Source organism: Anser anser (assembly GCF_964211835.1).
Source record: "Anser anser genome assembly, chromosome: 20".
Classification (NCBI taxonomy): domain Eukaryota; kingdom Metazoa; phylum Chordata; class Aves; order Anseriformes; family Anatidae; genus Anser; species Anser anser.
In genome coordinates this window covers 582759-608108 of record NC_139741.1, presented here as the reverse complement: position 1 = coordinate 608108, position 25350 = coordinate 582759, and the positions used below count along the sequence as shown (strand labels likewise).

Genomic DNA, 25350 nt, shown 5'->3' with positions numbered 1-25350 from the left:
CCCTGCCAGCCCCAGCCCCGGGGAATGCAGCACGCAGAGCAGCTGCAAGAACTATGCAAAAAAACACTTTTTTTGGTCGACATTATTACTTAGAGTTCTCCTGTATTATGAACACACATAAAACACACAGTAAAAAGTATCCAAGTGAATATAATAAAACTGAATTTAATGACACACACCATTGAATCTAAGCACCTTTTAAATTCTCTGGCTCAACATACAACAAACAAGTCTTGCAATTTGTGAACATTTGTTAAAATCAGTTAATGATACTTCATTCTTAGTGTGTGAAAACAATATAGCAGACCCATATCCCTAAAATCCCAGGACAGGACTAATGACTGACATCATCATAAACTCTGGGTTGTTGAATGAGGTTTTTTTTGTTTGTTTATTTTACTGCACCAGACTTTTTAGTCATAATAAATAAATAAAGATATATGTATTTCTTTTACTGCTTGCTGTAGGATATGGACAGCAATAACGGCTGAGAATAAAACTGCTGCTTTCCATTTCTAGCTGCTGGTCACACAGAGGACAAACGTCTCTGCTAGAATTAACCCTTTCAGCTCATACAATTAAGGTTTTTGTTTCAGAACTGTGTCCTAATTGCTGTATGTTCTGCTGTCCCACATGCTGCAGTCCAGCTTGGTACAGCAATCATTTGAAATTAAAGTTATATGCTGCAGCTTCTGTCCACCTCCACCCTCAGCTTAGCTCCCGCTAAGCTGCAATTACCACTTCTCAGGGAGCAACTTGTGACAGGTACTCACCTCCGATCCGCCCCGAGCACACAGCTCACAGGGCGCCTCGTTACCTCTGACTGCAGAAAGGTAGGTCAGGAAACTGGCAAAACGATGAATTCAATGCTCGCTTTCCAGGAATTTTAGCAAAATGATATCCTTGCTTGGTTTTCAGAACGATCCATACAAATGATTAGAGCATTTTATGCTGAGTATAGAAATGTATTCCTTTTTGAAAAATCAAGCATCTTAAAATCTTTGTAATTCTGACAACTACGGGTCTTCGTTTTGTTAATAAACTGTTTAGTCTTACTGTTTTTCTCTCTGTAAGAGGGAACATAACCTTCCCACCCAACAGGGTTGTCTGAATCGTATTTCTTAGTGCCCAATACTAATATTCCCTAAGGCAATGGAAATCCTTAATTTTGCAAGGCACTCTACTACTTCTGCATGCTACCTGATCAAAACCACTGCATTTAAAGTTCTCTGTAATGGCTGAAGGTTACATAATTCCACATTACTACAGGGAAAATGTGTGTAGTCTTCTAAATGCGCAATGTTCATCTTTTAATGGGATCTAAGGAATTGTGTATATGACGTCTGCCCCTCAGAAACATCTCGTTAATCACAAGATTTGGAGTTTACCAGCAGTGCTGGAACCAACAAGCAGGTCTTGGGCAGCAGGACCACGGGACCACACGACTCATTCACAGCCCTGCCCCAACTCAGAAGCGAATGCATCATTTTATGAAATGCCATTTCAAATCAGCACCGATCCTCTATGTAGATAAACAGCAACAAAAACACAGTGGTAAAGCAGAGGTCACCAAATGCAATGAGATATCTGGGAGAGATGAGTCAGATGAGCAATTTTCTGGACATTGTTTACAAATACAGCCAATTTTCATTCAGTTTTGAATGAACTTGTTTTTCCTATATTTCCCCCCCCCCCCCCCCCCCCCCAAGCACAATCATCCCTTCTTATCTTCTTCCATCTCTCCCTGGCATATGGCGTTTTCATCTTGCTAATAGGATTACATTTTCCCCTGCCAGGCTGTACCAATCACAGAATTTTGTTCCAGACTTTCACTGCTTCTATCACAACCTTGCTGCTATTAGCAAATGTCAGCCCTGTAGCACGAAGGTGTGGGGAAGAAAAAAAAAAATAAAAGAAAGAAAACGAGAGAGGGGAAAAAGAAAAGAAAAATAAAAAAAGGGAGAGGAGTGTTAGTGGCAGCTGTGGAAAATCCCAGGGCGGATGGTGGAGCCCAGGGGCTGGGGCACGAGCAGCCGCAGCGCCGCCTGCAGCAGCCGGAGCCTGGGCACGAGCACGGGGGCTTGGCACAGCCGCGGGCACATCCTGCCCTTCCTGCCACCGGGAACCTGCAGCAAGCGCGGCAGGAGGCCAGGCACCGAACAGGGGTTTCCCGGACGTTTCACGCTCGTGAAGAAAAGAGAAAAATAGCTCGATTATTTCTTAGGGCGGCGCCTCAGGCCTACGAGGGGCAGGAGAATCCAGCTGCCCCGTGGGTAGCTGCGCCCTGCCTGCCACGACGGGCTCAACCCGTGGGCCGGCACCAGGCAGCACCACCTGCAGCGGGGCTGGGGTACGAACGCTGACGTGCCCGCCCTTCCCTGCACATCTTGCAGGAAGAATTAATTAGTTCAGATGATAAAGCACGATGGGGAAGGAGAATCAAGGTTAATAACAGATATTAATAAAGTATCAGCAAGGAAAAATGACTAGTTGTGTCCCAGCTAAGCCATTTCCATGAGCATAATATGTCCCTGTCTTACTAAGTGGTTATTTCTTGATAGATCAGGAGGGGGAAATAACAGATGAAATAATGCTGCAAGATTTCAGCTATATGTGGAAGCTCTGCTTGATGCTCTGCTAGGAACAAACCTGGTGCCACAAAAGGAGCAAATGTGGTGGCTGCGAGCACTAATTAGCCTGGAAGCTGTTACTGAAATGTGTTTCGAGGGGGATTCCAGCCTGGTGCAACACTGCCTGCAGTAATAGAGAGAGCAATCTGCAAGCAATTATCTTTCCTCTGTTGGCACTGGGTAGCCATCTTCATCGCTCACATGCCTGCGCTTGGAGAGACCAGTCCTACGGGAAGAGGAGGCAAGCGGCATAACCTCCCCGGGGCTGTGGATGTGGGACCTCCCGGCAGAGCAGCGCTGCGCTGGGCTGCATTTTGTGGTACCCCCTGGACCTCGGCACCCCCTGCGCACAGACAGGAGGCAAGAGCGATGCCCTGCCACAGCAAGGGCAGGGGTCTGACCCAGGCTGAAGGGGCAGGGGCACCGTGAAACCTGCTGCAAACCCTGCGCAGATCCCAGCCCGGCCTTTGCTCAAGTACCTCTGAGATGACTGTAAAAAACACCGCACTTAAAATGTAATCTTAAATAGAACATAAGCTATAATGAATAATATATGTAGGCAGGAAGACCTTCCCTCGGCACACAAGACGTAAGCCCATTCTCAATTCCATTCACTCACACCGTGCTTTATTTCTAAGGAACAGGTTTGCAGAGTGGGGAAATAGGGACATGCCAGCAGACTGTCCGTTGTCGTCCTATCTCAAAATGTGACCCACATTTTCCTTCCACTGTTCCTAAATATTGCACTTTATCATTCCCATTAAGTTTCCCATTAAGTGTTCCCACTGGAAGTGAGGTGAGGGAGGCACGCTAGTTTATTTGTAGTTTCACCACCCAACTAATGACTTGCCCACAAGCTATGAAGCAGTTAGAGAAGCACTACAGGCACATGCTTTAATGGGTGTGCAGAAAATAACACTTTACCTTTGACTACTGTCAAATATCCTCACCTGGTCTAAGATCTGAAGGGCAGTAATAAAAAGAACAACAATAAAAATGCAAAGTCCATTCAAAGGTGCACAAAACTCATTTTTCCTCCACTTACATCATCAGAAGGGAAATGGAAATTCATCTCTCCCGTCTCACTCTCCCAGAAAAAGAGGAAAACGTTAATCCAGAACTTTTTTTTTTTTCTAGAAAAAGTCCCCAGGAGCAGGTTTGAGCAGACAGTGAGAGCACAGCATTCACATGCACTTCACACAGCCTGAACTGATTGCTTCTGTTTCAAAAAAATGAAGCATTCTTTTTAAAAACATGAATCCCTCCCCAACACAAAGAAAACAAGAATCTGCTGTGTTCCATGATTTGTATTGATTTATGTCACTCAAAAAATCTCTCACCGTACAGTCTTTTAATAACTTAGCAGTGAAGTGAAAAGATGCTTTCATGCTGCTAAAGGAAGGTTAACGTATTATGAAAAAGAGTGTATTTGCATTTAATGAGTGATTTGTAAAAGCTCTGCTGGATTTCTTGAAGGCTGCTTCTAGAAAGTTGACTCCTGTACAGAGAGAAGTTACCTCTCAAAAATGAGCGTGCGTAACGCAGCCCTGTTGGGCTGGCTATAGGGAGCCCGGTCTCCTGATCGCTGCTCCCTCCTCCGGCCCCCAAAGCACCCGACTCTTCCACAGCACGCCCATGGCCGTGCTCCCGGCCTGAGGAGGTTCAGCGCTGCTGCAGGGGGCACGGGGGCGCAGGACGCGCGGAGCCGAGGGTCGGCGGCACGGCCGCAGCCGCCGCTGTGCAGGGCTGCCGGGGCACCGCTGCGTGAGGACCAACACATCCCTGAAAGAAGGTGCCAAAGGAAGGGGTGCACAGAACCACCGAGCAGCCCGGGTTGGCAGGGACCTCAAAGCCCACCCGGCTCCGAAGCCCTGGCGTGGGCAGGGACGCCGCAGCAGCGCGGGGCCGGCGCTCCGTCCTTCTGCCTTAGCGGGCGCTTCAACTCCGAGCGCTCCTGTGTAGCTCCGATACGTTATTTTTTTGCCTAACTGAATAATGGTACGTTTTTATTTTTCCTCTGTGATAGATTCTTTGTGGGAGCTGTGCTGCCGCGTGGACAGATGGCCTGGCCCTGCCGTGACTCACTGCGGGGGAGCACGGCTCGGGGGGGAGGCAAGGGGGGGCTCTGCGCCGTCACCCCACGCTCGGCAGCCCTGCCGTCGCCCATTGCTCGTATTTCAGCTCCCTAACCATCAACAGCCTCTGACTAACGCTTGGCAGACAAGGGGTAAGATTTCCACGGTGATATATGCTCCCATTCTTATCTTTTGATATCTGGAAGTAGAGAGTTTCAGCGAAAAAGGGCTTTACGCTAAGATGACCATAAATCTCAATGTGTTTACAACAGAAGACTGACCAGAAGAGTTTATTAAATCTATAAAGGATTTGATGTATATCAAACTGTTACATAAAGTCAATACTTTGGAAAGAACTAGACAATAAATACTCTACAAGAGGCAATATTTCTATCACAGAGAAAGCAATCACATAAAGATTAGGAGACCAATTTCAATACTGAATGTCAGTCTGCTGTAAGAAGACATTTATTGTTTTTCTGAGTTATCACGGAGGAGCAAGATAAGCTATAACAATATTCTGAGCCAAGCTAATCACACTATCAAAGTTTGAAATACTCTTTCACCTTTTAAAAATCACTTTTCTACTTTGCAAATAAAAAGAACAACCTCTCGCAGGGGCAAGGGGAGGGAGGGAAGGAGATTTATTACGGCAGGTGTTGGGAAATGTCTGCAAACGCAACCGGGCCTCAGCTATTCACACATTTCAACATTGCTCTGTGGGTGTCAGCCTGGAGCCACTGCGATCAGAGGGGCAGAAGAGCCGAGGGCAGGCGCTGAGTGGAGGAGCCCACCCGGCGGTGCACCAGCGCTGCCCTAAACACTCACACGGCTCCAGCAAACCAAAGCACGGCTTTGCTACAAAGCCGGCCTCAGCAAAGGGTTTGGGAATTCATTTTTCTGACAGATCACTGAAAAGCTGTGACAAAAATATCAATATTCTCCATGGAAAAATGCTTCTGGTTTTATTTCTTCCCCGATAAACAGAATTTTCCTTTAATAACTCAGATTAAAAAAGAAAATCTTAACCAGTTCAATTTGAAAGAGACATCAAGAATAGATGCTGCTGGGGAAGAGGGCTCTTTTTCAAGTATTGACCAAGTAATATTTCAAGGCCAGCTGCCTTCCCCATGCTTCTTCCCTGTTTTTCAGTGCTGCGAGGCGCTGCCTCCCACAGCTGCAGCCTCCTCTGCCCCACGTGTGCCAGCCCCGCGCTGCCCCCAGCCCCCAGCCCCAGCCCACGCTGCTGCACACGGGGCTGGCTCGCAGCACGATGCCGGGCCCTGACTTCCCCTTGAACAAGGCTTCTGCAGCTACCGGTGTCCATAGGAGACACCCGTGAGGAGCGAGATGTGCAGAACAGGATCAGCACTTGCAATGCGATCCTTATGTCGGGGGCGGCTGCATCGCTGCGGTGCGGCACTTGCACAGCCGCAGGCGTGCTGCAGCTCCGACCCTCAGCCCTGGGCAGCGCCGTGCTCGGCCTGCTGCCCGCAGCAGCGGAGGAGGACGGCGCTGTCCAGCCTTGCGGCACCCTTCAGGAAACGCAAACTGAAACCTGGGAGGTGCTCAGCCACCGTGGTGGAATCGGCTGTATGAGCAGCATAAAAACAAGCGTGGACTCCGGCACGGAAACTGCAAGGGTCATTGGCCATGTTGACAGAATGAGTTTTGAAAGTCTGGCTTTGTTTGTCTGTAGCAAAACTGCAAATTTGAACAACAAAATGGGAGCTTAAAAGTCTGTTTTCTATTTTTGCACGATACATTTCACCCACTGACATTCCAATGATCAGCAAAGAATACAGCAAACAGTTTATGTTCTGCGTACAAGCAGAACGATAAGCCCTTTACAGGAAAGATTAGATGACAGTCTAAGTGAACATGGCTATTAATAATGAACCCCAGTCCAGAGGGGAATCGTAAATTATACTTATCATCTTTCACTTGTATCCCTGGAAATATGGATCTAACAGATTGTCTTGCACAGAGAAGAAAGGAAATGACATGAAACAGTTGCTCATTATTATCAGGGGCTAAAACACAATGAAATTAATTTAATTATGAGTAATTTTAACATTGCTATACCAGATGCAGCAATGCTGTAACGTTGCATTCAAGAGGGCAAGAGATACATGTAGTACTAAACATGTTTTTCAGACAAAAGTATACTCATTTTTTCATTCAGAGGATCCATGTAGAGCTGCTCAGAGGACAACATTTTGAAGAAAAAGTGAAGTACATGGGTGCTAGCAACTCTTCAATACAGACAAAAGGCGGTCAGAGTAGTTGATTTAAAAAAATAAACAAAAAAGCACTTTTGTGCTAAATGTAAAAATCTGTGTTCTTCCCATCTGCCGCAGACCTTTCCAGGTACCCTTCCACCAGCTCTCTTTAAGGAATAAACCTTCCACATTGAGGGATCCAAATAAAATGCTGTCTGGGATGAAAGAGACGAGTCTGGAGCAGGAGGAATTTTAGAAAGCACAGAGGAGAGTTATCCAGCAAAAACCCAAGTCTCCTTGGCTGGAACTCCCTACTTGTACAGACTGATCAAAAAGGGGACATCAAGTCTGTGTCAGCACATGAAACACATCCCAAAATATTTTGTAAATCCTTTTTTTTGACATTGAGATGGACTGTAAGACAGAATGGCACCAGAACATGATGTACTGAAACACTGTCTGCTTGATGGATCACTAGGGTGTGTGACATCCTGAGACAAATGATCTCCATCTCCTGGCTGCAGATTAATTTTCTAGGTCATTTAATAAATTATAGGAAAAAAGGTATCCGAGGGACAAACAGCTAGAATGGACTTACAGTGACATGATACCTCTCCCTGAAATTTTTTTGTTGGATTAATGAGAGTAGATGGCTCCTCCTCTGCCTCTTTTTGCAAGGTGATCACAAGTCCATGAAGACATTTTATCTTGCTTTGCACAGGGAAATCGGGGTCGATACGGAAGAATCAAGCCTCCCAGGCAGGGTGTGACCATGGTCTGAACTCCTCTTTAAGGATGCAGAACTCATCCTTACGCTAATTCCCACTGGAGCCGCAGTGAAGTGCATCGCTCGGCCTGGCACAGCACCGAGCCCCGAGCCCACCGCGGCAGCAGACCGGGAGCTCCGCCGCGGCGCTCCTGCCCAACGCGCGGAGCTGCGGGAGGAAGGGAGCCGGGCAAGGCTCCAGCGGAGCTCTGCCACGCTGTGCCTGTGCCCCTGGCGCAGCTCCAGGCATATGGTACTGAAACAACACCTAGGGATGGAGGGGTGGTGCACCTGCATCTCTGCAGCGAGGGAGAGAGAAAGGCAGAACCTGCTGGGGGCACTGAGAAGTCCCCCGGCCTGGTGACTGTCCTGGTCCTTTGTCTCTGGGCTTGGTTCCCCGCCTGTTGCGCCACCAGCTGCATGACTGGGACTAAATTTGTTAACAGCTTTTGCACAGAGTAAACTGACAGGAGGATTTACAAACCATAGATGGATGCATCCAACCTCCTAAACTAGCCTGACTCTGACGTGGTTTGACTTCTGCCATCTCTACGCAGTACCGCTTTCTCATGCCCATGCCCCGACTAAAGCTGCTGCTTATTTTTAGAATTGAAGAACAAAAACAAACAAACAAACAAAACATGTTTGAGGGAAAAGAAAGCAAAAATTGCCTCTGCTTTTAAGCAGGACAGTTGGTGCTCCCATGCGGGTACCACAGGGAAAGGAAAAAAAAAGTCTTTAAAGTTAACTGTAAGCCCACAAGACTGGCCTATGAATAAAAGCAAGTAGCATGAATTGGCTAAAATTCATTTTTGTACTTTTCATGGACAGGCTACAGAAGCATTATTATTAGCAAACCCCTATGAAAACCAAGTAATACCTTCCCTCTGTCCCCTCCTTTTTTTATACAGTATCCTGGATTAATTTATAACACTAATCAGAAAACAATTCATCCCCTCATGGTTTGATGTAAAGAACTGCAGACTATTTCATACAGTGCAGGAAATGCACCACTGCTGATAGGCACTGCTGAACTGTACCTCTTCTAGGGAGACTTCTGAAGGGCTTTTGAGCATCTCTTGTCTTTGCCAGCAGTGGCAAAAAGAGCACATGGGAAGACAACCCTACTAGGATGAGCAGTTGCCTCCAAAAGCCTCAGACTCTGTGAATGAATTCCAAGGGAGATGTGCTGACAAATAATGCGCCAGGGCCCGCAGAGATACCTGCACATCATGCACCGCCCAGGATGCTGCGTGGTATCAGCCTTGTGGCATTACAAACAGAAAAGGAAGAGAGCAATGTGGCACATGAATTTGCTTCCAGATTGGCTGCAATTTTTAACAACAGAGGGTAGAGCTTAAAAAAAAAGGCTGAAAGTTGGGTCTGGTCATTACCTTTGGCTCCCCTAAATGTGCCCTCTGCAAGGCTAGTCTGTGAAATGTTTTTGTTTGTTTCATTTTGCTTTTTTTGTTTTGTTTGTTTGTTTGATTGGATGCTTCACCCAAAATCAAGAGCTGAGCTGCAGAATCCATTCAGAAAGGTTAAGTGGTGCAGATGAAGTGCAGACTTCAAGTCTGGGCTTTAAAGGGCCTGAAAATTCATTTGAAAAGACGGTAAGTTAATTTTGCATAGCCGATTTCTTCACTAAACTCTGTATTTTTCCCTTGCCCCATTAAGAATAGAGAGCAGCTCTCAAGAAGTCAATCTCACAGGCTAATCAAACCTGTTCTCTCTAATTGAAGTTAATCATAGGAAACTGGTCAGAGGAAGACGGACCCAGTGAACGATGCCGTGCCAGAGTGGCCAATTAACACCGGGTCGGTCCCGTGACCGCGGCGCTGCAGAAGGAGCACGTGGAGGCCCTGAATGCAGCCCCAGGTCCCTGCAGGCCGCAGCGCCGAGCCGTCCGGGCCCCGCGGTGTCATTAAAGGCAGCTCTGCTAATTCGGCTTCTCGGCCTGACAGCACCACGCCTGCTTCCTGGATCAGCAGCAGCCACCGACCTCCTGGGTGGGAAGCCTGCCCCCCCCCACGCCTGCACCCCGCGGGGCACTCCCCGGCCCCTGCCTGCAGCTCTGCCCGCGGCAAGCGCGCGCTCTCCGCACTGCGGCTTGTTTTCCCGGGGATGCTCTTGCTCCTAGAGAAGGAACGTGCTGCTTCTGGCCAGGCTGACGGGTCACCGTACCCTGCTGCGGCTCCCAGTGGGAAAAAAGGCAGAAACCGGAACCCGCCGCACCGCTGGCACATTCGCAGTTGCTGCCAAAGGACTTGAGATCTTACGGACACGGAAAGCGGAAGGCGTGGTAAGGACAGCGCTGAGACTCCTTCCATGCACTGCCTTCTGCAGCCCAGCCTCTGCCAGTCCAACGCCATCGGCGCAACCCTGTCCCCGCCGCGCTGCCTGCGCCGGGGACGTGCCCTGCCTGGCACCCGCCCAGGACACGCTGCAGCAGCCAGGCTTGGCAAAGGGAGAAGTGCTGCTGCTTCATCTGCGCTCCTCAGAACCGTTCTGTTTCTGATGGAGCAATAACCCAAACTTACGGGGTTGGAGAAGTTTGGTTTCTGAGGGAATTTGACAGCAGCTTTGCTAGTTTATGGTAGAAAAGAAAAGACACTTAAGGGGATTTTGTTTGTCACTTGAAAATTAGCCTAGAGGAAAGAGAATCTTCAATTCAAATTTAATTAAAAACTGATGAACCAAAAGCCTTGCGGTGGCTCTGTGAATTCCTATTCTTACAGCATAAGAACATGGCACTGATAAGCGGCAAAGAGGAAAATAAAGACAAGATTAAAAACTAAAACCCAAACAAAAATGGGCTGAACCGATCTCCACTGCAATCCAGCGGCAGCGGCCTGGCACCGGAGCAGTCTGCCCCAGCACTTACACAGGAGTGGCGGAGGAATACGAGGGAACCTCCCAGCATGGTAAAGGGCTGAAGCCCCACACAGACACCGCAACCCTGGGAAAACACAGCTCAAAACTTTGGCTCCTGGTCAATCGCTGTGGCAGTGGCTGCACTTACTATGAGTCAGTAGCACTCATACTCTGGCCCTTCTCTTCTACGTAAATGTACTGAAATAATACTTACAGGCTTCTACACCGTGTGCATAAGCAGACTTTTCTTCCCTCGTTTTAACTTGGAGTATGTATGCTTCAAGCCAGGTGCTTCAGTTTTGCTCGTTCAGCCGAGATGTCCAACGCCTAAAACACAGCAAAGTTTGCACTGTTTGCTCTAGGTGACCCTGCTTGGCAGGGGGTGGAACAGGTGATCTCCAGAGGTCCCTTCCGACCTCAGCCATTCTGTGATTCTGTTTATCGGGCATCAGTTTTGACAAAGGAACCTATTTTGCCTTCCTGCCTTTTCCTTTGCCTTGCCTTACCCAGGCACAAAGCGCCAGTGCCCGTCCTGGCCATGCCTGGGCTGTGCTCAGCTGACACACTCAGAAGTCCATTTGAACCCGCCTACAGACAGCGCAGCCCTAGCGCACTTGTACATGCACACTCACGAAGCAAGCCAAGCCTGTGTATTTATGCACAACTAGGGCGATTCTTGTCACCTACAGTATTAGAGAATGCTTATAAATAGCTAATAAAGCCACAAATGAATAACTGTGTCTAATGCTTCTTTGTAAGAGACAATTTGCCAAGTCTCCAGTGGTAACAACATACAGTGGGCACCTAAAACAACAAGCCAGGGCTGCTCTGTATTTCCAAATAAGAAATGGATATCTAATATCTTCATTTTCTGAAATTAATCAATTTCTGGAAACAAGCGTTAAAATCAAGAGCTAATTTATGTTTAAAGAATGAGCTGCCTCATGTTTGAAGAGGCCTATAAGATCCACCACAAATATGATAAGCTAATGCAAAAAAGCAATTCATTACACTGATAGGTTTCCCCTGGCAGGGCTTTTTTGTTTGTTTCTTCAGGAAATGACCTTTCCACTCCTGCTTGAGTAGCTTCTTCACAGTATTTGGACTTGGAAATAAATTGCCCTTGGTTCTCTATTACTTTGCTGCTGACAGCTGTGAAGGTTCATGCAATGAAGAGCCTGGGTATCAAACACCATCATCTGCTCTCTCTGCGCTCCCCCCATGCCAAGGATGCACACAGATGTGCCCGATCTTCAAAGGCTCTTCCCAGTCCACTCTCACTGCCTCTCGCACCCCTCTTTTACAAGTGGTGGCACAGAGCAAACCCATTTCCCCCAGCTACTGCATTTTTCTTTCCATGATTATCTCCTTTAAAAAGGCATGAGTTGAAAATGAGATGCAGAGCCAGCGGCCTCTTTTGAGCTATGGTTATTAGCTATGTCTAGGATGAAAGTGGTATGACTCCCTAGATAAATACATAGTTCATTAAAAGTGTCCTGGATCACTATATTCTACTGATCAAAAGCCTAAATCACGCAGTTAGCGACATTAAGGAGCTGTACTATGATTTGAGCTACACCAGAACGAAACCCCGCGTGACAACAAGCAAGGAAGCGCAGGCGTTACTGCTGGGAGGCAGAGTTACTGGAACCAGGCACGGGCATGGGCTCTGACCACCGGCACACACCTCTGAAGGCTCAATTTGACTCTCAGTTTTTAACAGCCGAAGCAATTTACACTGCTTCAGAACGGCAGTCTGCGTGTGAGACTGCGTGTGAGACTGCGTGGCGGTACGTGGAGAGAGCTCACAGTTCCTTTGCAGAAGTGCGTTTTGTTAGGCTGTTCTCATTTGGGTTTTAAATGGGCATGCAAACTTAACTAGCACCACGCGACTTCAAAAGCTTTGTAAAAACCACGGCTAGCACGCATTTCAAGCAGTAGCTTTGTCCAGCGCTACGAATTGGGAAACACAACTTTGCGTCGCGAACCTTAAATGCTTCAGGACTGTGCTGAGAAACACGCGGGCTGGGAGGGGGCAGCAGAGGAAGCGGCGCGAGGCAGCCGAGCAGCAGCCGCCACCGCCGGGCACGGGGCTGGTGCCGACCCGCAGCGCGGCCCCGCTGCGCCGCCTCCCGCAGCTCTCCCGGCCCCGGCCCCGGCCCCGGCCCCGCGGCAGGCTCCGTCCGCCCGCGGCGCGGCCAGGCGCTGCTGCGCTGCCCTCCGCGGAGCTGCTCCCAGCCCGGTGGGCTGCGGCTGCGCTTCGCAGGGGGGCACGCTCCGGAAATAACTCCTCATAAAAGGAGTGCGTGATTTTATGGAGCCGCTGATTGCCTGCTCTTGCCATGGAGTGCCCCACAGTCATGTTTATTGCTGTAAAATGATGCCTCTCCTGTTCACAGGATAACAGTCTTTAAGTGCAACGGCTCTAGGGTTAAATCAATCAGCAGCATTTAAATCATGCATAGCGAAATATTAATTCTGGAGAACAACTGCATGCTGATTTACTCAGAGCAACTAACATTGACTGAAGGTGATTTTCCCTCCTATCTTGTACCACGTTTCCTTATAGTACACGTGCTGTGGTTTAACCCGATCGGCAGCTGAACACCACACAGCCGTTCGCTCAGCCTCCCCCCTCCCTCTCTGGGAGAGAAGTGAAGAACGGGAAAGTGAAGCCCGTGAGTTGAGATACAGACAGCTGATTAAGACATGATAATAATAACAATAATGATGATAATAGTACTACTACTAATAATGTGCACAAACAAGTGATGCACAATGCAATTGCTCACCACCCGCTGACCGATGCCCAGCCTATCCCCGAGCAGCCGGCCCCCCACCCCGGCCAGCCACCCCTATATATTGTTTAGCATGACATCAGATGGTATGGAATACCCCTTTGGCCAGTTTGGGTCAGCTGTCCTGGGTCTGTCCCCTCCCAGCTCCTGCTGCACCCCCAGCCAGCTCACTGGCAGGACAGAGCAAGAAGCCGAAAAGTCCTTGGCCTGGTGTAAACACTGCTCTGCAACAATTAAAACGTCAGCATGTTATCAGCGCTCTTCTCATCCTAATCCAAAACATAGCACCCTACCAGCTACTAGGAGGAAAATTAACTCCGTCCTAACTGAAAGCAGGACAACACAGCTTAATAGGGACCCAGAAATCAGAAAACCATGGAACCTCCCATATGTCTGGAGTGACTATTTAGGTTATCTTCAGTTGATCTCTGCAAAATCCCAGCCTGACCTCAGAAGTCTCTTCTAGAAATCTGCCATTTCCCATTTCCGATCATTTCAAATCTGGCTCAATAAAAGCCATCTGAGAACAAAGGACATGAATACTGATGACAAGTTTTGCATCTAAATTATGTCTTAATCAGTCACTTTTTAGAAGAGCACAACTCTCTTATCCAGCTTCAGGCTCCTTGTAGGACAAGGTAAAGGTTCAGGCAACCACCCCTCTGCAGCTCCCACCTCCCTGGAGTCTCAGAAGGGAGCGGGGAAGGTGCCAGTCCCGCAGCACCTCCCGGAGCTACAGCTCAGCATCTTGCCTCCTTGCGCGGCAGCACCCACCATGCTCAAGCCAGGGCTTGCTGGTCTCCTGCCTGGCCCCACAGTGCTGCCCAGCAGCCGAGCCCGAGGGCTGGGGCAGGCAGGCAGCACGACCCCGCACCGCTGGGCACCGCCGGGCACCGCCGGGCACCGCCGGGCACCGCAGCTCCCGCTGCCCGCTCAGCCCCTGCGCCAGGTGCTGCTGCTGTCCTGCGGGCTGCTGCCATGCCCAGAGGCGCCCACGGCAGCAAGGCCTTTCTGGAACGCACAGGAGGCACCAGGGGCGTGCAGCCTTGCTGTACAAGCACCGTGTAAACCCTGCTCCCCTCTACACCCAACCTCAGCAGATTGCACGTGGCAAGAAACTAGCAGCATCTGCCGGGAAGTGCTGGGAAGCACAGCTCCAGAGCGCCCAGCATCCCGTGCACCAACACCAACCACAGCAGAATCAATCTGTTGATACTGACTTATTTTTGAAAGGTCACAGTAATCTTAAACACAATGTTATGGCACATGGCTCAGTTAATCTGGGACACTGCGGCTGACTTGTCACAGGGAGAAAGCGATGAAGATCAGCGCTTCCTCACAGCAGCACCGCGTCTCACTGGGGACGTACGTGTCTGACCTACGGCACTCGCATTGCATTAACACTGCAATTTGTTCTAGGACTTTCCGTGCTCAAAGTTTTCTTGGGGATTGTACGATTGCATACTGAGCGGATCTGGAGGGATAAATGAGTGAAGTTTTCAGTAAGATTAATACAAAACAGTCCTGTTTGACTTTGAGCTGATTAGAACTTACGCATGCTACAGCCCTGTGATGAAGGCAAATGCTCTGTAACCACAGTGTTAGCAAAACTCTATAGCGTTAGGCACCGCTGACGCTGAAACTGGTTACGTTTCCTGCACAACAGGCAGCTGTGTTTCATACAGTTTTGCTAGCAAGGAGTGTAAAGGCATTACCTGTGGGTGAAGTCTCACCTTCGCTGTCCAAGTCAGGGAACGAAGGCACAGAGAGGAGATCGGCTGAAATGCTAAATGAACACCCAGCACACCACCAGCAGACTGTCCGCCTCTAAGACCGCTGGTCCCCTTCCACGTTCTTCATGGAGAAGGCCGAACGCTCAGCCGGCGCTCATGGCAAGTAACTCAGGGAGCGCACGGAGCCGGGCTGGGCACTGCAGCCGCGGGGCAAACACGGTGCATGGAGGGAAGCCCTGGGCAGTCTGCCGGCTGTACTGATGTGCCCCGGCTCCAGCCGTCTCGGGGAGGAGGGACTGACCTTTTACTCCATGCTGCCTCCCTAGCCTTATCTCAGCATATCATCACCTGCTACCATTTACGAACGCGGCTCCACATGTTTCTGTGCTGGGGACCTGTCTGCGATGGGAGTGGAAGCCTGGAGCCGGCCCGGGGCAGCATGGCACCGCTGCAGCTCCCGGCCCGGGGCAGGCGTGGAAGAGGCCCTGGCGCTGGCTTCCCCGCGAGGCTACGCGTGCCCGCTGACCCCGGCTCTTCCCTTGCCTACATGGGACAGCCCACAGCTGCAGGCACTGCTGCACTGAGGTGTGCTGCAATTAGCCAGCAGCTTTGCTAACCAGAAACAGGAGAGGCTACTTGTAGGCTGTTTCTCCCTCCCCCCCTTTCCTCTCCGGGAGTTCTTGTCTAGGCATTGATAAATTAAACTAGGCATCTCCTTTGACTAAGATGGATGGCAAGCTTAAATGATATCCACTGAACAAATGGCTGATTTGTGTATTCTTCCATTCAGGATTAGGCTAATAAGATGTTCATTTATGGATCTATTACTCAGTCATTTAACTGCTTGAAATAAGAGGAGCAGGCAAATTCCACCATCGAGGCATTGATTTCCATCTTTTTAGGCTATGTTTTAGTGGAGGATTTGCTAAGGTAATTTAGTGGGATGTATCAAAATGTTCATTAAGCTGACACAGTACTTTAAAACACATTAGAAAAGCCAGAGGTGTTTGAAGGCTTATGGCAGCTGTATTCCTCCCCCCCCCCCTTTTTTTTCTTTTCAGTTGCTGAGTTGCTGCAAGCAAGCACAACTGCATTGTTTCAGACGGTGAAGGGAAGAATAAAACCAAAGCCAAAGCCATTGCCTGAGCACAAAGCAGCGGGACCACTGCTGCGGGAGCCAATCAATGGAGACAGCAGAGCCCAGGACCCCTCCTAAAAGCCAGCCCAGCGATGTGGGGCGCCAGCGGCCGCGATGTGCAAGACGTTGGCAAGAGGTGGGCACCTCTGGGTGCACCGGTTCCTGCATGGGGCTGGGTCCCTGGGGCATCTGGGGAACAAGGAGGCGAAGCAGCCCAGGTTTCTGTGCGTTGGCACCCTCTGATTCTCTCTGGGACTGCCAGCACCTCTGCCCCCCCCCAGACCCCGCTGCTCTCACAAACCCTGCCACAGAGCCCCACCGTGAGCTGCCACGGCTGCCTGCGAGTGCCCAGGGGACACAGGGACTTACAGCAGCTGCTGAGGCACAACCGAAGGCAACGAGCCTTTTGCTTCAATGTTTGTGCCAAGCTTATCTTGTAGAGCCTTGGGCCATTTGTCTCCATTCTTCCCTTACTGTTTCCAACACGGAAATTTCTCACCCGGTTCCAAAGAGCCTGCAGCCAGGCAGCCAGAAGCACCCCAGCTATGGAGGTGACGTGCTGGGCACACTGTGCACAAGCACTGGCAGCGGCGGTGCGCAAAGGCAAGGGCTGCCAGGAACATTTCAATTGAACCCTTTTTCAATCAGGGTAATGGGTTTTCATCCACGACGTGCACTGGCAAGGTTTTCTGGACTCTGCCCCAAGTGGGGTTCCCGGGCTCCCTCTGTGCTTGCACACTGCGGCCCTGCCTGGTGGTACTGGGGACAACCAACGCCCTGCTCCTGCAGGAGTCAGAAGCTTCCCCTCAGACTGAAACTGTTCCGACAAGACTAGCGTTTTCCATGGGGACCCGGGCTGTGCACAACACACAGCCTGCACCCTCTGGCAGCAGCTCCACAGTCCCTGAGCTGGGACCAGGTTTGACCCAGCAACCTCAAAATCCCATGTTGTCCCCTGGCAGCAGCCGGGACAGCCCCTTCTGGCTGCGGGGAACTGTGGGCACAGGGACCCCACAGCACGTGGAGTCGGAGGGCTGGAAGGATGCTCCGTGACAGCGAAGGACACCGCTTCCACCTCCAACCCCCACCTCCATCACAAAACCGGTATTTCTCCTCACCGCGCTCCGGGCGTTTTCCCTGGCGCTGCAGCAGGACGCACACGACTTGGGACCGCAGGTTACCCACAGCGTCCTCCCCAGCCCGGGCGCCGTGCTGAGGCACCCCTGAGCGCGGGGCGGCAGGTTCCTGCCCTGTCAGCCCCTGCACCCGCTGCTCCCCGCTGCTCTGCCAGCCGGGCGAGCAGCCAGACGCGCCGCGCACTGCTCCCCTCTGTGCAAGTCTGGCTTTCTGCCCGCAGGACGCCTTCAGAGCCCTGTTTCACGTACCCCCGCTTCATGTTCTCTTGTGTGTGCAACTTGTGCCATTACCAGCATTTCTTCCCCAAACTGTGCTTTTCACATTTTAAGCACAAGCCTAGAGCACTTGTTTGCCTGCAGCTGAAGTCTGGTCTGGCCTCCTTCTTACTGCTTTCCCTCCTCAGCACTCTGAATTTTTTTTTTTGTCTTTATGTCTCATTCGGGGCCCCCTACTATACTGACAACATTTAAAATTGGCACAGCATCCTCACACCGGACACTTTTCTTCTATCTAGCCATTGTAGACAGAGCTTTATAGAAAATACACATGCACAGGTGTTATGGGGAGAGGGTGTCCCTGGGCAGGGTCGGTAACTGCCAAGGTGCTTTGTGACTGCTGTAAGACTACAATGCATAATCTTAATAACATTTTAGGGGCAAGTCTGCATCTATTCCAGAGATGGAGAATACAAGGTCATTCGCATTTGATTTTTACTGAGGCATTAGCCTTCTTTATGCCTCTCTCATCAACAGAAGGGAAATTGTTTGTACATCCCATGCTCACAGCTGCTCATCTCAGTTATCCATCTGAACGAGTGCCACGGGTAAGCGGGCAGGGGCACGAGGCAGGTTTACTGACGTGGGGTGCTGGCGCCCGGCACTAGCTCCCCACGGCTCTCTGAGTCAGAGGCACTCTTGGGGACAACAGGAAATTGCACAGCAGATCTCTTCTTAGAGTGAAGATTTGCAGTCGCTAATTACCCATAGATAGTATATGGAGGCTTTGTGTCCTGATAAACAAACAGGCACTCCAGCATCTGTGAGGACAGCCTGCTGTGCTAGCAGTTAATTCAGGGATGGGGGCAGGCTTTCTGCTTGAAGAAAAATAAAAAGCATCAGCTGTCTGGTTCTGCTAAATTAAACTAGGAAATAACTAAAGACACCGATATTTAAGCTGCTGTCAGTAGGATGCAGCATTAACAAGCAATTCTGCATGAGCTAGCTTTTTGCACCTCTCTTTCCTGCAGGACTTGCTCGCTGCGCACACCACAAGTGCTGCTCACGCTTTCAGACCGCTCGCAGCAGCAGGACTCAGCGCCTCGCCGCTGCTTGGGCAGCAGCCCCCACACAGCAGGACCGTGTCTCAACGCAGAGCCACGCTCAGGGAGCAATGGGTTTGTTCACAAGCGGGAGGGCAGGGATGACCTGAACTCACGGCCCTCCCAGCGTGGAGGTTCATGGCTTTATCCCGTTGCTGCCATAAGTCAACAGAGACCTCCTCCTTGCCTTTACGGCGCTAAGGACCAGCCTTTCGCACGCTCCACACCGGTCACTCAGGGAATAGCTGGTTACCCAAGATTTTGATAACATGGCTGAGCATTAGAGGCAGGAATGAGATTAGCCTCCAACAGGTATTTACCCAGCACTTTTGTCCTCTTGCCTGACTTTGAAGCGTAACGAGCTCTGAAAGCACTTTCCTGTTTCAGATCATTGGTACCTTCTGCAGACAGAAAACAGGAGGGTGTAGAAGAGGTCTTAATTTATACTTCATCTGCTGGGTCTTAGTTAATTTAACAGGTTCCTGTGTTCACAAAACAAATTATCCCTTGAGAAAACTGAGCTGGTGCCAGGACATAACTGTTTCATTTAATATACCCACTGCGTAATGAAAGCATCTCTCTTTATATATGCTGTCTTGGGCTTTACGTTAACAGAGATTCTTATGCATATTGGTACTCTATTTCCTCTAAGTAATGTGTCATTTCAAGTAGACAGCTAAGACGTAAATACAAATGTAGCCTCGAGAAGTCTGCTTTTATCTAGGGAAATGCTTCCTCTCCTGCCTGCTCAGGGCAACGGGAGCAGCCAGATTTGCCAGCGGTCAGCTGCGCACGCCTCCCAGCGCTGAGCAGGGCCCTGCCAGCCCCGCAGCCGCTGGCAGCACGTGGTGCAAGCACCTGCGGCACTGCCCAACCCCGCTCCCAGCTTCTCTGCAGCTTTCTGCAGCGGGGGCCAAAGCACCTGCGGCTGTGCAGGGCTGCACCGCGCGTGGCAGCAGGAGAGGCTGCGAGTGGGACGTGCCACGGGGTGCCCGAGTATGCCCAGGCTGCCCTGTACCAGGGGCACGGGTGGCAGGAAGGGGCGCAGGGATGTGCCCAAGCACTGCAAGCAGCTCCATGCTCCCGGGAGCTCAGACGTCTGTCCATCCGTACGCCCGTGTGCCTTCCTGCCCACCATCCCTGGCTCCTCACCTCGTCCCCGGGGCTTCTGGGCTAGCAGCTACACTGCCCAGAGCGATGGCCTTGCTGGAAAACCACTTCCATGCTGGTTTTAATCACTTCCATTCCATCCGCTTTCAAAAATCAGTGCAGACCACTGAGCTGTGACCAAGTAAAAAGCTCAGCCCTACATTAATTTTTCTCTTTTGCATAATGCATTTAGGAGTGTATCTATTTTTTATTGCGGAATAATATTCCTGTTTTATATACTGGCATCTTTTTGATGTACTGAGATTCTGTGCAAATTCACTATTCATCACAGGGAAAGCCAAATAAATAAATACCATTGTGGCTCTGCTTCACAGCCACAATTATAATCTTTTCCAGGTAGTGTTTGCTTCATTATCTGAGTGAACAGTTTTATCTTACCCACAAGGCAGACACTCCAAATTCACAGTTGGGCAGATATAACCTTGGTTATTTAACTCAGTCTAAATGATACTCTAATATTCCTCTTAACTGCTGCTCTTAAACAGTTTCCCCCTATAGTTGTTAATCACATTAAAAGGTATTGGATATATAATTTCCTTTAATTATATGAAAATATTGGTTGCTTCCTTTCTTTGGAGCGTTAAGCACTGAGCATTAGTGATTAATACCATCAGTTTCCAAAGGCAGTCAGAGAAAGCTCATAATTGTTGATTTATGCCTTAATTGGAAGACACCTGCCTTTTTTCTTTTGATTTTTACTTTGAGTCCAAAATTATTCTGCATGTGTCATCATTACATTAATCAATACATATTTTGTCTTCCACAAATCTGCCTAATTGCTTTTCTCATTTAGACAATGCTGGAGTCATTTGCTAATGAACATCGTCACACTAATATGGCATGGAGGATTTACATGTGGCACTCCAAGCAGATTTAGAAGGAGAAGGGGAAAGACACCGCGCTTGTCATCACAGGTGCTGGAGCCTTCCTGAGCCATTAGCATACAATTACTGCATAGCGGCCTGGAAATTAAAGGCCGACTCCACTTCCCACCAACCCCGTGCCAATCGCACCACGCAGAAGCTGCTGTTGCCTCCAAAGCAAGAGCACCGCTGTACCGAGGCAGCTTCTCAAGCCCAGCGGTGGCAGCAGTCCACTTACAAGCTCAGCCGCAGGCCTGAGGTTCTGCAGATGCGGGCTGTGGCCAGGCCGCTGGATCCTTGCGACTGTTTAGGTGTGGGAAGAAGCTCTCCTTTCGGCTCAGGGCTGCGCACACACCTGGGGCCGTCCGTGGGGGTGGGATGGGCTGGGAACACACGGGCCAAGAACCGGCATTCCTATGCGATGGGATGGCTTAGGCACGGGTCGCCCCGACCCTTCCCTGCAAACAGCGATGCCACCTCCCCCCGACACCCGTGCCCAGCCTCCTCTCAAAGCAAGGTTCAGACACCCAGCAACATCCCCAGACCTCGTCTGGGCGCTGAGCCGCTCACCCAGGGCACGCACCCTCCATCTCCTGCTTGTCTGCAGCCTCCTTGTTCGGAGACAAATGCTTTCAGCTGGGGCTTTACAGCTATTTATCTCAGCAAGCCGTTCTCCCACAGCAGGGCTGCGTGCTGGTGGCACGCAGAGCTGGAGCACCAGATGTCCTGGCGATAGCTGCCAGCCACCAGTGCTGCTCAAGTGGGGTCTGCTTCCCCCCGCTCAGCCGATGGCAGGAGGAAGCGTGTGTATTTGTCGGGCTCTGACCTGCCCTCGCAGGGAGCAGAGCTGCTGCTTCCCAGGGCTTCAGCAGCTTAGAGCCGCGGGGCACCAAGGCCTGCAGCCGCCCGGCCACCCAGCCCTGCGGGGCCCCGCACCAGGTCCAGCGCCTCCAGGACGTGGGGCTGGGAGCAGGAGTGGCTCGAGCAGGGAGATCTCTCCCGCGACAGGCTGAAGTGCTTGAGAGCGGCTCAGCGAAGACCAGGAAGGTTTCTGTACGTCCCTGCACCCACCCCTCATCCTGGTAGCAGCACTGAGCACCGGTGACCTTCTCCTTGCTGAAACCCCTGCAAGGAGATATGCTTTAATCAAAGCCTCACGGGGACAGGGAAATAGGTGACTGCTGAGACACGGACCTAACATCCCTTGGAAGCGCACAGGGAGAGTGAGTAACGCCAGTGAGCCCACCAGGAAGGCAGCTCGGTGCCACACCGCCTCCACCACAAGCAGCAAGACTGCCCAGGAGGAGACACAACATGCACCGGCATGCGTCTTATCACCCGGCTGTTTTTTAAAAGAAGGCAAGTCCAGATAAAAAAAAATCCACCTTAATCAAGAGAACCTCGCTGCAAGTGTTTCCTGCCAGCTGCAGCCTGGGGCTTTCATCTCGTAAGCAGCCCCCGCTCCTGGGAGAGCAGTGAGTTATCCTCCAGCCGCACACCCACCAGGGCAGGGGTCAAGAGGGACAAGGGAAAGCTCTGCTCCCTCTAAATCAGGCTTTCTGAGGGAAGATGAAAGCTGAGAATATTTAATCTCTTTCTGACTCTGGGCTTCTGTTCTCATATTGTCATAATACATCTAAAACTCTGCCAATCCTCAAGAATTTGTGAATATTCCACATCTTCCCTTCATGCCAGCAGGTCCCTTGGAGATCATTGCAACACATGTCAACCTTTACTAATATTTGGTATGATATACACAGTATAAAAGATTTCCCAAAAAACACAACTTCTGCTGGAAACTGAAACGCTTCCAGACTCCAAGCAGAGCACTCATTCTGCCCAAGCTCATGTCTCTAGCTTGTAGGCTAAATTCAGGAGATGGCTGCCTTATTTGTCAATGAAAATCCCAGAGGCTCCAAGACAAGGTCTCATTCAAACTCACGTGCAAGGAGGGTGACATAAACTGGAGAGATGCAACAACAGCAAGTGCTGATAGAGGCTGCAGAGCTTGCTGACTCGGAGAAGGGCACTCGCTCCTCCTGCACAGTACACACACAGTTTATAGAGCTGCACAAGGGGCAAGTACGTTCGGACACAGAAGAGCAGAAAAAACAACGCACAAGGTTCCACGGATACAAAGGACAGCAATCACACCCATAAGTAAGCATGATTTAGGGCAAGCATTTTGGTGCCCCATCAGAGGGAGTTCAGGGCAAAATTAAAGGAAGCCCTCCTGCCCCCATGCAAAGCTCAGCGCTGAACAGAGTTCGGCGTGACCGTAGGCTCTGCCTCCATCCCTCTCTGAGCATGGTACAACGAGCTGCAGACATGAAACCCACCTGCACCGGTCAGGGGCAGTGCCGCCCGGCTCCGCGGCGCCCAACCCAGCGCCGTGTCACTCGTGGTGCCCGTGCTGTGCTGCCCCGCGCCCGCCGCGGCTGCAGGACGGCCCCGCTGGGTGCACGGAGCACAGCCGGCAGGGACACGGAGCGGCGCCGCGCTTGCATAGCGGGGGGAAAAAAGAAAGCACAGCCATTCAAAAACAAATACTCTTAAATACAGCACTGAGATTTTCCACGCCGCATACATAAATGTGTGCTTGGGTCCAGAGACCTTACTTTTTTTGGAGGCCACAAATGATACCAAGCCTTACATGATACTGTAATAGGAAGTGCCTGAAATGATAAATTAATGGAAAGAGCATTTGTGACAGTGATAAAAGGAAAGTTTAAAGCTTGTATTTAGATAAATTGGCCGGAAAATTTGATCCACACAGTCTTTCAAATACGATTATACAAACATAATTTGCATAAATATTATAATTAAAATTCTTCCTATGGCATAATAAAAAAGGGAAAATAGTATTAAATGATCAAGGCAGCTGAATGTTTGAAATATCACTGTGTGATGTTTCATGCTATCCATTAAGTAAGTAATTTATTGCAAAATCTATCAAAGCAAAAGGATATTAAGTCAGATAAGGCTGGCTTTTTATTTTGCAGTTTTATTTTGCAGAGGATATCATTACTTTCAGTGCACATTTGATTTTTTCCAAGGTACTAGCTCAGAGTAATTATACTATTGGATCTGGTTTAGCACTGTGACACTCCAGGTGCAATAACTGCGGCACGTGCTAATTAGCAGCTCATGGTAATAATTGCCAATAATCGTCGTTCTCAGCTGTGAGCCATGTCATCTCTGACCCCAAAACCAGGGGGACCTGGGGCCAGAGGCTCTGGGAAGGAGGGTCCCCCGCTGCCCCCTGCCAGGCTGGTGCCTGCCAAGCCCAGGCTGGAGGCAGAGCGATGCCCAGCGCATGAGGCGGTCGGAGGCAGGGGGCTGGAGCACAGAGGGGTTTAGCGCAGGTACTGAAATGCCTTGCACGATGCTTGGCTCAGCTCCTCAAACAGCCCCGCTGTTTTAGCACTTCCCTCCAAAATCTGTTGAGCTTGCTATGGATGATTGTCTTTGGACGAAAGGGTTGATATCACCCCCAAAACAATCCCTCAAGACCAAAGTCGGTGAAACTGTACCAGCAGACACCACTCCCGGGTATAATCCATTTTATATCTCCACCAGCACCGCTTCCTACTCTCGTAAAGTCTACGAGAAGGGCTCGGGCCTTGGAGCGAGGCCTGGCTCTGCTTTGCACCTCCACAGCAGTTCAGTCATCCCTGACACTCAGAGAGCAATTTGTCACATCCCTTTCTCCACTGCCTTTTTATTCATGCTGGCCACAACCAGCCCTCTGCTTTCCAGGTGACAACCTTCGCTGAGCTGCACAGCCCACGAGGCCCCAGCTGCGTGCCGCGAGCAATGCTACCCCAGCTCGGCACGGGGTGCGCTGCGCCCAGCCCCGGGGGCGCGGGGCTCCTCACCGGCACAGCGCGGCCCAGCGCCCACGCGCAGCGGGCTGGGGCAGGCGGCTCTCCGGAGGGGGCTGCGGGTCCCGGGCCAGTGCAGGGATTTGGCTGCTGGACGCGCTCGCTCCTGCGTCCCACCGCCTTCTGAAGCGCAGCTTCCAGCAGCGACAGCGTTTAGCCAGCACCTGCTGTACCTAAGTAACAACCCTCAGCATCGCACGGAAGAGCTTCTGTATCACTCCCGAGTTCTCCCAGGATCCTGCAGCCATCTAAGAAAACAGGCAGAAACCTGTGGTATTTTAGCAAGCTGCTTCTAAATCCAGTCAGCAAACTGATCCATGGTAATCAGTTTGCAATTTAAAATCAAATACCTGCAATAGTGTACGTGATTAGAATGGATAAAAGCAAAAAGTGAAGGTGTATTGAGAGCTGTAGAGCCAAGTTCCTTGCCGGCAGGATCAGACTGAAATCAATAGGAGAAGATGAGTTAAATTAATAGTTATAAATGTGGACAGAGATGACACTGCTCTACCCCCTGTTCAACCTGAGCTCCTCTTGATTACTGCTTTGTCTGGGGAAAATGACAGGCTACACCACAGCAGCACCTTCTCCATCACCGACAGCGTGAGGAGATGCACAGGGAAGCGGTAATTACACGCTTCTCTGAGGGTTTTCTGAGAACCTGAAGGATCTCTTGGTTGGGGAAAAGATGAAATGCAGTATCCATGCGAACATCAGATTTGGAAGAATAGCAAAGTAACTG

General features: G+C 50.4%; 2 long non-coding RNA genes across 8 annotated transcripts in view; both read right to left on the bottom strand.

Moving 5' to 3' along the window:
* The window catches only part of LOC310884337, a 186659-nt gene that overhangs the window by 42017 nt on the left and 119292 nt on the right, over positions 1-25350 (bottom strand). The gene's annotated exons all lie outside the window — the stretch shown is intronic.
* LOC310884343 lies at positions 1738-12753 on the bottom strand. The gene is made up of 3 exons (XR_014574185.1): positions 12556-12753; positions 10782-10894; positions 1738-7162 (listed from the first exon to the last, which is right to left on the bottom strand). It is a non-coding gene; the product is annotated as an uncharacterized lncRNA (long non-coding RNA).